We start from the raw sequence: 12,220 nt of genomic DNA, 5'->3' as shown, positions 1-12,220 counted from the left end.
CTCAGACACGCTCCTGGCAGGTGTTAGAGCCATCTCCTCTGTTTTACTAACTCGTTTTATGTAACCCAGAGCATAGATAAAGGCCCCCACTTGTGTCTGTGTTTGCCAAGGCCTGTCTTGGAAACTGTTCCACCAAATATCCAACACATTCTCTACACTGAGCTTTCTATAAGCATGAATGAAAGCACATGCCCAGATATGCTCACATGTTTCATGGAGGCTACTTCCACATGGGGGCGATTCTGCATTGCGCTCTCGTTACAAATGCATTTGCAGCAGGAAGAGGATTCGTCTTCCCTCCCTATACTCTTATACCTGCCATTTCCTCCACCCCAGCAGGATTTTGGTGGCTTTAAAAAAAATTAATGGGTACTAGTAACTATAGTGTTATGGTATAGTGATATGTGCATGTCTGTAAAGTACCATCAAGTCACAGCTGACTTATGGTGACCCCTGCAGAGGTATGTACCTACTAAGATTTAAAAAAAACACACACAGCAAAAAGCCTAGTGGTGGCCAGGGGAAACAGCACTGCATTGTGGGCACAGAGGTCGAGAACTCCACACCTTCCCATCCACATTGATGTCAAACTACCTCAACCTCTACCAAAACGCAGGAGAATGTATAATGCAGGAGAAAACTGAGAAAGTGAACAACTGCTTAACAATGTCATGTGGCAGCAAAAAACCCCACTGCTGGGGTGGGTGAGTGGAACAAAACCTCCAGGCAGAAGCAACTGTAATGAGGACTCTGATTGCCCACTCAGTAGAATCATAGAGTTGGAAGGGACCGCCAGGGTCATCTAGTCCAGCCCTCTGCACAATGCAGGAAATTCACAACTAACTCCCCCACACACACACAGTGACCACCTATTCCACACCCAGAAGATGGCTAAGATGCCCTCCCTCTCATCATCTGCCTAAGGTCATAGAATCAGCAATGCTGACAGATGGCCATCTAGCCTCTGATTAAAAAACCTCCAGGGAAGGAGAGCTCACCACCTCCAGAGGAAGCCTGTTCCACTGAGGAACTGCTCTAACTGTTAGAAAGTTCTTCCTAATGTTAGACTGAAACTCTTTGGATTCAATTTCAACCCATTGGTTCTGTTCTGACCTTCTGGGGCAACAGAAAACAACTTGGCACCATCCTCTATATGACAGTCCTTCAAGTACTTGAAGATGGTTATCATATCCTCTCTCAGTCTTCTCTCCAGGCTAAACATACCGAGCTCCTTAAGCCTTTCCTCATAGGACTTGGTCTCCAGACCCCTCACCATCTTTGTTGCCCTCCTCTGGACACATTCCAGCTTGTCTATATCCTTAAATTGTGGTGTCCAAAACTGAACACAATACTCTAGGTGAGGTCTAACCAGAGCAGAGTAAAGTGATACCAGCACTTTGCATGATCTGGACACTATACTTCTGTTGATACAGCCCAAGATCGCATTTGCCTTTTTAGCTACTGCATCACACTGCTGACCCACATTCAGTATATTGGTTGCTACATGTTCTCCTCTTCCCATGCATGCCAGTGACCATTTCCATTCTCCCCCACTCCCCAGAACTGCACTTTGTGTGTGTGTGTGTGTGTGGTGGGGAATCAAAGCATCAACTGGAATTAGGGTTGGGAAATTCTTAGAGATTTGGAGGAGGAGCCTGGGTTTGGAGCTCATTAGGGATGTGTTGCCATAGAATCCACCCTCCAAAACAGTCACTTTCTCCAGGAGAACTGATCACAGCTGTCTGAAGATGAGTTGTAATTCCAGGAAATCTCCAGGCCCCTATCTGGAGGTTTGCAAGCATAACTGGGATAAATCATGGTGGCTTTTGGTAACAGGTTGTCTTATGTACAGTGCTTTTTGTGTTTTAAAAAAGGTGCCAGAACTAATATATAAGGTTGCACCAATTTCCACTAATTCCCCCCTCTCTCTGAAGATCCCCACTACCGTGTTTCCCCGAAAATAAGACACTGTCTTATATTTATTTTTCCTCAAGAAGACACACTATGGCTTATTTTCAGGGGATGTCTTATTCCGAGGGAATCAGAACTGTCCTCCCTCTCGGCTCCCATTCTCCCCTTACCACCCCCTTCCGGTCCCGCCCCCAGAGGCCCGGGCGCGCTGGTTGCAGAGCCTTTGAAGCGGCTGCGGGAGACCGCCTCTGCTGAGCTGGGCTCCTCCTGGTTTTTTCCACCCCAGCCCCGGGCGCGCTGGTTGCCGGGCCTTTGAAGCAGCCGCGGGAGACTGCATCTGCTCAGCTGGGCTCCTCCTGGTCTTCTCCACACCAGCCCCGGGGTGCCTTATTTTCCGGGTATGGCTTATATTAAGCAAATGCTTAGAAATGCTGCTACGGCTTATTTTATGGGTGTGTCTTATTTTCGGGGAAACACGGTAGGCTGTTCCTGAGGGTCCACTAACTCTTTCTCTGGCTGAGTGGGGCAGGTTGGTACACAAGGGCCATTTATGGATGGGTACTTTGACTCGCGCTCTTTGCTGGACTGACTTGTTCTTCGTTGGGGTTATGCATGATTTTTCTGTCTCTCAGAGTTCACCTCACGCCCATGCTAGGGCTGTTGATTCGGTTTGTCCCAAACCAAAAAACAGCCAATTTTCCCCCGATTCGGTGGTTTCTGGTTCGGATAGAGATGAATTCAAAAAAAGGCAGGAAAACGAGGAGCCGAACTCGGCGAGTTCGGGTGAATGCCGAATAAATTCGGCAAATTTGGGGGCTCTGAATCAGCAGCATAACCGTCAGTAAGCAACTAGCAGCATTCTCCCGCGGCCAATGGTGGCCAAGCCGGGTCTTCTTCTGGCCAATCAGTTGCGGTTGAGTGCGTGAGCCCAGCTGCTGTGCAGCCCGGGGAGAACTGCTGTGCAGCCGCTCCTGTTGTTTCGAATGGGCTAGCCTGTCATTCGTTTTAGTACATCCCCTGTAATGTATTTCAGTGGAGTCAATGCAAGTCAACCGACATTACCCCTCTCCCATTATCTTCAATGGGCTGGGCAGCCTCTCCCATTGCTTCCAATGGGCTGACTTGTCATTCGTTTTAGTACATCCCTATTAATGGCTTTATTCCAATGGGCAGATGGGGGGACCCCTTCCGGGCCCCATAACTCGGGGGGCCCTGACCCAATCTTCACAAAACTTGGGGGTTCTTGCAAGAAAGGTCCCCCCAAGCTACACTAAACGTTTGGGACCTCTACCTCCAAACATGCCCCCCCAGAGCCTGGGAAAGGTGTGAATGTGCTTTAAATGGCTTTATTCGGCTGAATTTTTCCCCAACCTCCAAATCTCGCACCAAATTCCACGGATCCGAATCAGGGGAGTTCGGACTTTGGCATTTCCCGAATCAAAATGGTCCGAATTTTGCCAAATCCAAATTTTACCGAATTTTTTTTTCAACAGCCCTACCTCATGCTTTTCCCACATCTTCCCGCTGCTGTTTTACCATGGATATAAAGTCTGCTCTGAGCTAAACTCAGTTCAAATTGATGCAATTTTGTGCATAGCCCTAACTTCAGGTTTCTCTCCCCGCGCCTGTTCTCGCTTATCCCTCCCACATCCCCTTGGAAAACATTTTGTTTTGCCACTTGAGTGCAGGATGGGCATGCAATTTTAGTGACAAAATGCTAAATCTATAAATATAGATGAAGAAAAGAGCAGCTGAGGGAACGATTTGGTATTTTATCACTAAAATTGCACACCCAAACAAAAAAAGGGGGGATCTCATTCTGTGTCCTGAGTTTAACTTGGGTGTGATTCTCAACTGTGGATGTAAAATGGCTACTTAACTCTGATTGCTGCCCTTCTGTTCTACCCATCCTCTTGTGTGTAAAGTGCCGTCAAGTCACAGCTGACTTATGGCGACCCCTTTTTGGGGTTTTCAAAGCAAGAGACTAACAGAGGTGGTTTGCCAGTGCCTTCCTCTGCATAGCAACCCTGGTATTCCTTGGTGATCTCCCATCCAAATACTAACCAGGGCTGACCCTGCTTAGCTTCTGAGATCTGATGAGATCAGGCTAGCCTGGGCCATTTGGTCAGTTTCACAGTGAGTGAAGATCTGAGGAGGAAGATCCACCAAAGTGACCCCCGCTGCTCTAGGGCTCTCCCACTCTCGCTCACTCCCTCCCACTCCAGGGAGCCCAGACATGGCTTCATCAGTGTGTGGAAGCCAGCCCTTGGCACAGGGAAGTAAGACCTTCTGGCGGAAGCGACAGAGCTCGGAGCCCTGGCGGAGCAGCTGGAGCCAGCTCACCCAGGGGTCAAAGGGCAGCTGCCCAGCAGGGCCCTTGATTCTCTTGGAGGTGCAGGGACATGCACACACTACAGCCAATTACAAAGCACCATTTTCAGGGGCAGGGATTCAGATGCCCCACATTTTCACTGAGATTTCCTCAGTGCAGAAATACTCCAGGAATTTCTTTTGGGCAAAAAGCCCCCATGCATAGAGTTTTGAGAATTTGGATGAGAAACGTGCGCATCAAGAGTGTCAAACCCAAGGTAAAATTCCCATGCATAAATGGCCAAGGATCAAGTATTGGGAGACCCCCCTAAAGGTGCCAGTATTGGTGAGTACCAACACAAAAAAAGCCCTGCTTAATTATAATATATGGTTCCGCTTTTTCCTTACAGAAGCAGAACGAGCTACCAGCAGAGCCTCAGGGAGCTTTGCAGATGCCCATGGAAGGGGGGGGGGATTCTACTGCAATCTGGGTCAACTTGACATACAGCCTAACCTGCTCGCCATCTGCTCTTCCTGCATTCTCACAGGCTGTCATCCTATTGCATTGAAGAACGAGGTCTGAGTCAGCTGGGACTCAACACATTTCCAACGGAACTTCCTCTTCTTGTCTGGCCCGGAACAAGCCTGGTTAGTCACATTAGCAACAGCCAGCTGACACTGCAGGAGTCCAGTACAGCCAGTTCCCAAGCAATCTGCAGTGCTAAAAGTTGGTTTGTGTTTTAATAATGTCTAAAAACACAGGCAGGATGGTGCTGCTGCAGTTGTCTTGTTTGGGGGCTACATGGAGGCACCTGATTGGTCACTGTGTGAACAGACTGCTGGACTTGATGGGCCTTGGTCTGATCCAGCAGGGCTTTTCTTATGTTCTTATGTTCACAACCTAAGATCAAGTTGAGGAAGGGACAGGGGGGAGACTATTTTAAAATCATGTGAACATTCGTTAACAGGAACATTTCTCACCAGTGGGGGAAACAGCTTTGGGAATTCAGAGGATGGTATTTGTTACTTACTTACTTGTTGCATCCTACCACAGAGCTCAGGGCAGCATGCTTTGGGGTGGTTGTGCCCCATGGGAAGAGCCAAAGCAGCACCACTTACTGCAGAAGATTATTGATCTGAGAAGGATGATTACTGTCATCATTATTCTGGGAGCTGCAGCCTGCCATGCAACAGTGGAAAAGGAGTTTTAACTTAAGGCAGTTAGTTCCTTTTGCACAAGAGCTAGCGCTGATTTTTTCATTTCCGATCAGGGTTTCTGTGTATAAAAAATCGAAAGGCTGTTTGATGGGGCCATTACAGTTCAACCTGGAAGTATGACTGGAGGTGATTAACGTGTGTGCGAGTGCACGTGCTGAAATATATCTTGCACTATGTCTTAATGTTAGCAAAAATACAAGAAGGGGTACAGTCCAGTTGACTTCGTGCAAGTCAAACACTTTCTTGTGTTTCTACATGTGCAAGATCTCCTGCACAAGCAGAAAATGTTCCGTGGAACCCAATGGATCATTTATGCTCTACTTTCAATATATATTAATTCATTCTACAAACCTTACGCCTTGACCTGGACAGCCCAGGCTAGCCCAATGTCATCAAATCTCAGAAGCTAAGCAGAGTTGGCTCTGGTCAGTATTTGTATGGAAGACCACCAAGGAAGTCAAGGGCTGTGGCACAGAAACAGGCAATGGCAAACCACCTCTGAACATCTCTTGCCTTGAAAACCCTATGTGGTCGCCATAAGTCAGCTGCGACTTGATAGCACAAAAAAGCCTTAAATCTGATCAATGCTATTATCACAACCACCTTCATAGGCCAGGCTGTAAAAAACATGACTAATTGGAAGGGGTTCAAACAAAGGACTCTTGTTCCAAGTCCAGCATTCTATCCATGGCTCCTCACTGTTGCTAACCCACATTTCCCTCTATTTTATCCCTTTTACCCAAAGCAGTGCCCCATCTTCACTTCAGAAGAGTGCTCACTGTGGAGGATTATACATGCTCATGTTATCTTAATTTATTATTTCTACATAGGGTTGCCAGGTCCCTCTTCGCCATCGGCGGGAGGTTTTTGGGGTGGAGCCTGAGGAGGGCAGGGTTTGGGGAGGGGAGAGACTTCGATGCCATAGAATCCAATTGCCAAAGCGGCCATTTTCTCCAGGTGAACTGATCTCTATTGGCTCAAGATCAGTTGTAATAGAGGGAGATCTCCAGCCACAACCTGGAGGTTGGCAACCCTATTTCTACAACATTTTTTCAGCATACAGAACATACTACAATTCTTACCTCTTGTTTATTCACCTGTGAGAAAGCAGTTTGCCCTAGGCTGCTCAGCAAGCTCAAGAGCTGAGCAAAAATTCTGAATTCGCCTGGGTTTGCTTGCCAAGTCCAGCCACAGGTTGTGAATCCACAGTCCTGCATAATAAGGGACCACTGCATCCAGTGCACCAGGCCTGTGACCCTCCCCGTCCCTTGACATGATGTAAAAACTGCAGTGACTTGGCTGAAATGGACTCTGGTGCTGGTCATGTGTTGATTCACATGCTACCAAGTCCATGTGTCCCCAACAGATGCTTTCTATAGGTTTGTTTGGGCAGTGAGGTCAGGTCTCCCATTTCAGTAGGAGACCTCCCGCCTGCTGCCACTCCACTGGGCATCAGGAGGAAACTGGGGGTGGGGGGAAGAGAGAGAAATGGGGCTGACTGGTATTACCAGTAATGCAACATCATCACTTCTGGTGTAACACAGAAGTGACGTCATCATGCTGGGTGACACTCTAGCATTCATCCCTAAGAAGAACCCTGCTGGATCAGACCAGTTGTCCATCTAGTCCAGCATCAAGTCTCACACAGTGACTAACCAGTTCCTCTGGATGGCCAACAACAGGGCATAGAGGCCGAGGCCTTCCCCTGATGTTGTCTTCTGGCACTGGGGTTCAGAGGTTTACGGTCTCTGAATGTGATGGCTTCCTTTAGTCCCCATGGCTAGTAGCCACTGATAGACCTATTCTCCATGAATCTGTCCAATATCCTTTTAAAGCTGTCTATGCCTGCGGCCAAGGCAATGGAAAACTACCTCTGCTTCTCACTTGCCTTGAAAGCTCATTGCTGGGGTCGCCATAAATCAGCTGCGACTTGACAGCACTTTACACACACCTGTGGCAATCACTACATCCTCTGGCAGCTAATTCCACATTTTAATCACTTGCTGGGTAAAGAAATATTTCCTTTCGTCCGCCTGAATTTACTGCCCATCAGCTTCATTGGATGCCCTTGAATTCTAGTATTTTGGGAGAGGGAGAAAAAGTTATTTTTTCAACTCCCTTTACCCTGTGCATAATTTTATAAACCTCTATCTATTAGTCGTCTCTTTTCTAAACTGAGCAATGGCCCCTGGAAATAAGCCCAACTGTAGAAAAGAGAGCCTGAAGGGAAAAGTTGAAAAGGCGGCAGTAGCAGAAAGGGAATAGCTTCTTATGCTACAGATGTTTATGCTGTTTACTAGGGACAGTCCCAGTGTGCTGGTTTTTATCACTGGTAAATCACTATCCCAGTTTTAACCTTAAGGGGATGCCTTGTTAACGTTTTATTAGTCTCCGTTACTAGTGTTATATTTTCATGGTTTAGGTCCTTCCCTAGAGTAGGGAATTGGATGCATTTTATTTCCAGAGCACATGTACTCAAATGCATATTGATGCACATGAATGCTGTAGGCAACAGAAACCATTTCATAACCTTCAGCTGAAGAGATATTTTTTGAACAATTATGCTGTGTTATATTGCAGGCAATGGTGTTTTTCAAAGACCTCATTAGTCAACATAGCCATTGCCCTCTTGGCTTATTAAATTAATGAAAGATAGGCTGTGGTGGGTAAATAAATGTAGGGTACTTTCAGTAATGTTTAACAGTAGTTGAGGAGGAGTTAGGCAGTGTTCCTTGGTATGACGATCATGTTACTGACATCATGGCCTCGTTTCATGGGTGAAATGTTGGACAGTAGTTAGTTAAATCAACCCAGCCCCATCAGTAGAGTTGCCAGGTCCCTCTTCGCCATCGGCGGGAAGTTTTTGGGTGAAGCCTGAGAAGAGCGGGGTTTGGGGAGGGGAGGGACTTCAATGCCATAGAGTCCAATTGCCAAAGCAGCCATTTTCTCCAGGGGAACTGATCTCTATCAGCTGGAGATCAGTTGTAATAGCAGGAGATCTCCAGCTAGTACCTGGTGGTCAGTAACCCTACCCATCAGTCAGTTTGACCCTGCAAGTCTCTCTGCCTCACATTACTGTTAACCAGCAAATATTTCCCCCAAATACAAACTTATTGAGGTAACATACAATTCTGCCCTGAGGTACTTTAAAAGAGGCCAGGGAAAGAGGCTGGGGCACATTATATAGTAATAAATCCTATGCTTCTGCAATCTGAAAAAGTGCTGCCACCATCATGGGAAGCAAGGCCATTGGTTTATACTCGGTGGCACCTTTACAAGTTCCCTGCTGAGGCAGTCTCATGGGGACTATTGTATGCATATCCTTCAACATTACATAGCAAAAAATAGGGAAATTCCTGCACATGAATGGGTGGGGCTATGGGTGGAGTACGAGAACACAGTCCGGTGGAGAATCTTGGGGCCAACACAATCAAAATTCAAATGTGCCACAGGCAGAAAGCAAGAATGAAGACTGTATGCAAGCGGACAGCTTCAGATGACAAAACCAACAAGGCATGTCAATGCATATCACACATATAAGCACTCTATTGCACTTATACCATTTGGGAGATACTGGTTCCATTTTACGGCTGAAAACACAGCAAAAAGTAACTAGTCAGCTATCAGGCACTGCAGACATGGCAAAATCATAATAATTATAAGTAATATTAAAGAAAGTGCCTCTGAACATATGCAGAGTGCTTTTACCTTGGCAATGTAGCCTCCCCTCTCCCCACAAGAATTGAAAAGTAGAGCTTGCAGAGTGATGGCATTAATCTCCCTCATAAATAAAAGCTCCAGCCCCTCTCTATTTAGATATTTGTTCAAAATAAATAGACCTATTTTTTAAAAATGAATTAAATTCCAGCCAACAACAAACCTCCTCTATGTTTTCCCTTTTTCCTTCCACAAACAATTCACAGAAAAGGATTCCTTCACAAGTCCTCCTTCCTTTCTGGTTCTAAGTATGCTGTTCTTGACTATTTGCTCCCTTCTTCCTGACTTATTTTATCCAAAGATGTCATGAGGGCTCAGCCCAAAGGTATACTTTCAACACCAGGGCATAGTCTTGGAATACAGGAAGAACAGCCTTTAACTCTCCACTGAATGACTGCAGTCTTCTGCTCCCAATGCACTTGAATTCAAGAGTAGGTTTCCTTCTGAGCATGGGCTTAGCTAGGGACTTCAGGTATAAGGGGCCTCCTTCCCCTTCCATTTCTTTTGTGTCAGCAACAAAGGTATTTACACACACCAATGGCAACAAATTGAAAGATAAGGCTTTTTCTTTTTTTCCCCTCTAGAAAGAAACTTGGGTGTGTGCATGCTTGCTTGTGTATGACTAAAGAAAGCCCTTTCCTCGCCCAAATTTCATCTCCCAACAGTTCAAGGTTGCATTGCAGGACCACTGCAACTCTAGACGACTGCTTGGTGGCTGGAAAGAAAGGGTTAACCGATAGTAAAAACATTTAACACCAAGGCTTTGTCATAGAAAGTTCGATGGGGGAAAAACCGGCAAATGCATTTAACAAACCTGTGCTGTGCCAATGTCATTGCTTATCTTGATGAGAACTTAGACAATGACGCTATTATGTATAGTGTTTAGATATTAGCATAAGCAAAGTGCCTCAGAAATACGGAGATACAGGCAGCTTGAGCTGTTTTCTTATTGCTGTGCCTCAGTCTTCCTCAGCAGTAAAATGGGACCAGGATTCTCTAGATCACTGGTTCCCAACCGGGGGTCCATGGACCCCCAAGGGTCCGCGAGAACTAAATTAAGGTCCGCGAAACAAAGTTATAAACCCATAATAAATTAATATTTTCAATTAAAAGTTCTCTATTATAAAAATATATTCAAATATTATTCTAAGTTTAATGTTTAACTAACAGTTATGATTAAAGTTTATTTTCAAATTCTCGGAATTTTTATTTTGAACCTTGGGGTTCCTGCACCGAACAAAAAAGTCCTAGTGGTCCCTGGTCAAAAAAAGGTTGGGAACCACTGCTCTAGATGGTATAAACACACATATAGAGAATGCTTGTTTGTAATGCTTTTTCTTGGATTTTGGTATGTCAAATAAAATGGAGTTGCTTTAAAATCAGGACAGGGGTTTTCCCTAGTACAGGACCCAGAAAGTGGGTCCATCCTAGCTGAAACAGGACAGTTGCAGGGTATGAACTAGCCCATAGGTTGAAGAGTACGAATTATCCTCTGCCCCCTCCCTCAAATCAGAAGAAGAAAACCTGGTTATGAAGTTAACCTCATAGAGCCTGAAATGTGAAAAAAGGACAACTGAGGCAAGAATGCAGACAGGCAGACAGAACTTGATTGGCTGTTGGTGTCCTACGGATGTAGATGTTTAAAAATGGAACAGTAACTTTCTCTTCAGCAATGAAGAGGAATAGCACTGGACAATGTAACTCTAGCCTGGATATATGTATTGCTATTCTGGATTGTGGCCTAAGACTGCAGTCACAGTAGTAAGTCTGAATTATCTCTAGTCGATGCCATAGAAGATTCGGGTGTATGTGAGGCATAAGCAAAGCCAAGACTCATCTGTACTTAGCACCAAGACAGCATTTTCAAAGCCAGAGCTCAGGACCATTCCCAACCCAAGTAGCACCTTTGATTTATAAGATTGTGCATAGCCCATGTGTACTCTGTTTCTGTCAATAGTGAGTACACATATGTCCTGCTACATGTATTCTGTATTAGGACCAGCAGGAATCAGTCTGCATGACATTCTCTTACATTTTATAGCTTCTCATTTACTCATGGTAAAAGAGACGTGTATGCTGTCATCCTGTGTGATGAAGTATGCATAGAATACGGTACATGAAGTTATTATCTGTTCAGGAACTGCACCATCCGTAATGTGGCCCTGGAACCTTAGGAGCTCTTAGCTGTATGCAAAATGCCTTTCCCTGAATTGCTACAACCTGCCCTGTGACTACACTGAATAACTACCACCTACTCTGATCCTCTTCATCTTTGTTAACGGGAAGGACATCCAGGTCAGAGGGTATAACTTCCAGGGAGGTTGGACCCCCAAACCATTTATTATCACGTTATATATTTCTCTACTAGGATTCTCCTTGGCCAATGAAGGATGCTATTTTGGAATTTGTTCTAGTATCAGTGGTTATTGGAAATTCCTGTAAATCAAGTGCTCTTGAGCTGGACTCACTTAATTGGGAGGAGAGACTGAACTAGAAAGGCAATTTAAGCAACTGATTTTTTTTAAAGCAGATTGGGAAAATTAAGACTGTGTGACATTCCACAGTTTAATAGGCTTAAGCTTCTGGAGAACATCAAGAAGGGCAAAGAAGTTCCAAAAGGGCCAAACGGGACCAGACGCTCATTCATATCTACCCTTCCCTCTTCATTTCCTCCTCTCCTTTTTAAAATCAAAAGCAGTCCCAGGAAGTGGCAAAAATGAGTGAAGAAGGGATCAGGAGGGATTATGTAGTCCTCTTCTGGCCATTTCCCCACTCATCTCCCAATAGGGCTGCCAACTCTGGGTTGGGAAATCGAGTCCACCCTCCTATGCAGCCATTTTCTCCAGGGAAACTGATTTCTATAGTCTGGAGAACAGTTGTAATTCCAGGAAATCTCCATGGGATGCCTGGAGGTTGGAAAGCCTGTCTCCCTCCATCATCAATTTTCCCTTGTACTTCTGCATAACTACAGCAGACAAGAACCTATATTTTGAAACAAGAACCCAAGAGTCCCAAGACAATGAAACTGGCAAACCAGAGATTAGAGACATGGGAGTTGTTTGGT

General features: G+C 45.5%; 1 protein-coding gene across 1 annotated transcript in view; it reads right to left on the bottom strand.

Annotated features, from left to right (window-relative positions):
- The window catches only part of PAK6 (p21 (RAC1) activated kinase 6), a 39,955-nt gene that overhangs the window by 15,513 nt on the left and 12,222 nt on the right, over nucleotides 1-12,220 (bottom strand). The window lies entirely within an intron of this gene.

Source organism: Euleptes europaea, chromosome 6 (genome assembly GCF_029931775.1).
Source record: "Euleptes europaea isolate rEulEur1 chromosome 6, rEulEur1.hap1, whole genome shotgun sequence".
Classification (NCBI taxonomy): domain Eukaryota; kingdom Metazoa; phylum Chordata; class Lepidosauria; order Squamata; family Sphaerodactylidae; genus Euleptes; species Euleptes europaea.
Note: the sequence above shows the minus strand (reverse complement) of the source record. Positions and strands in the feature narration are given on the sequence as shown.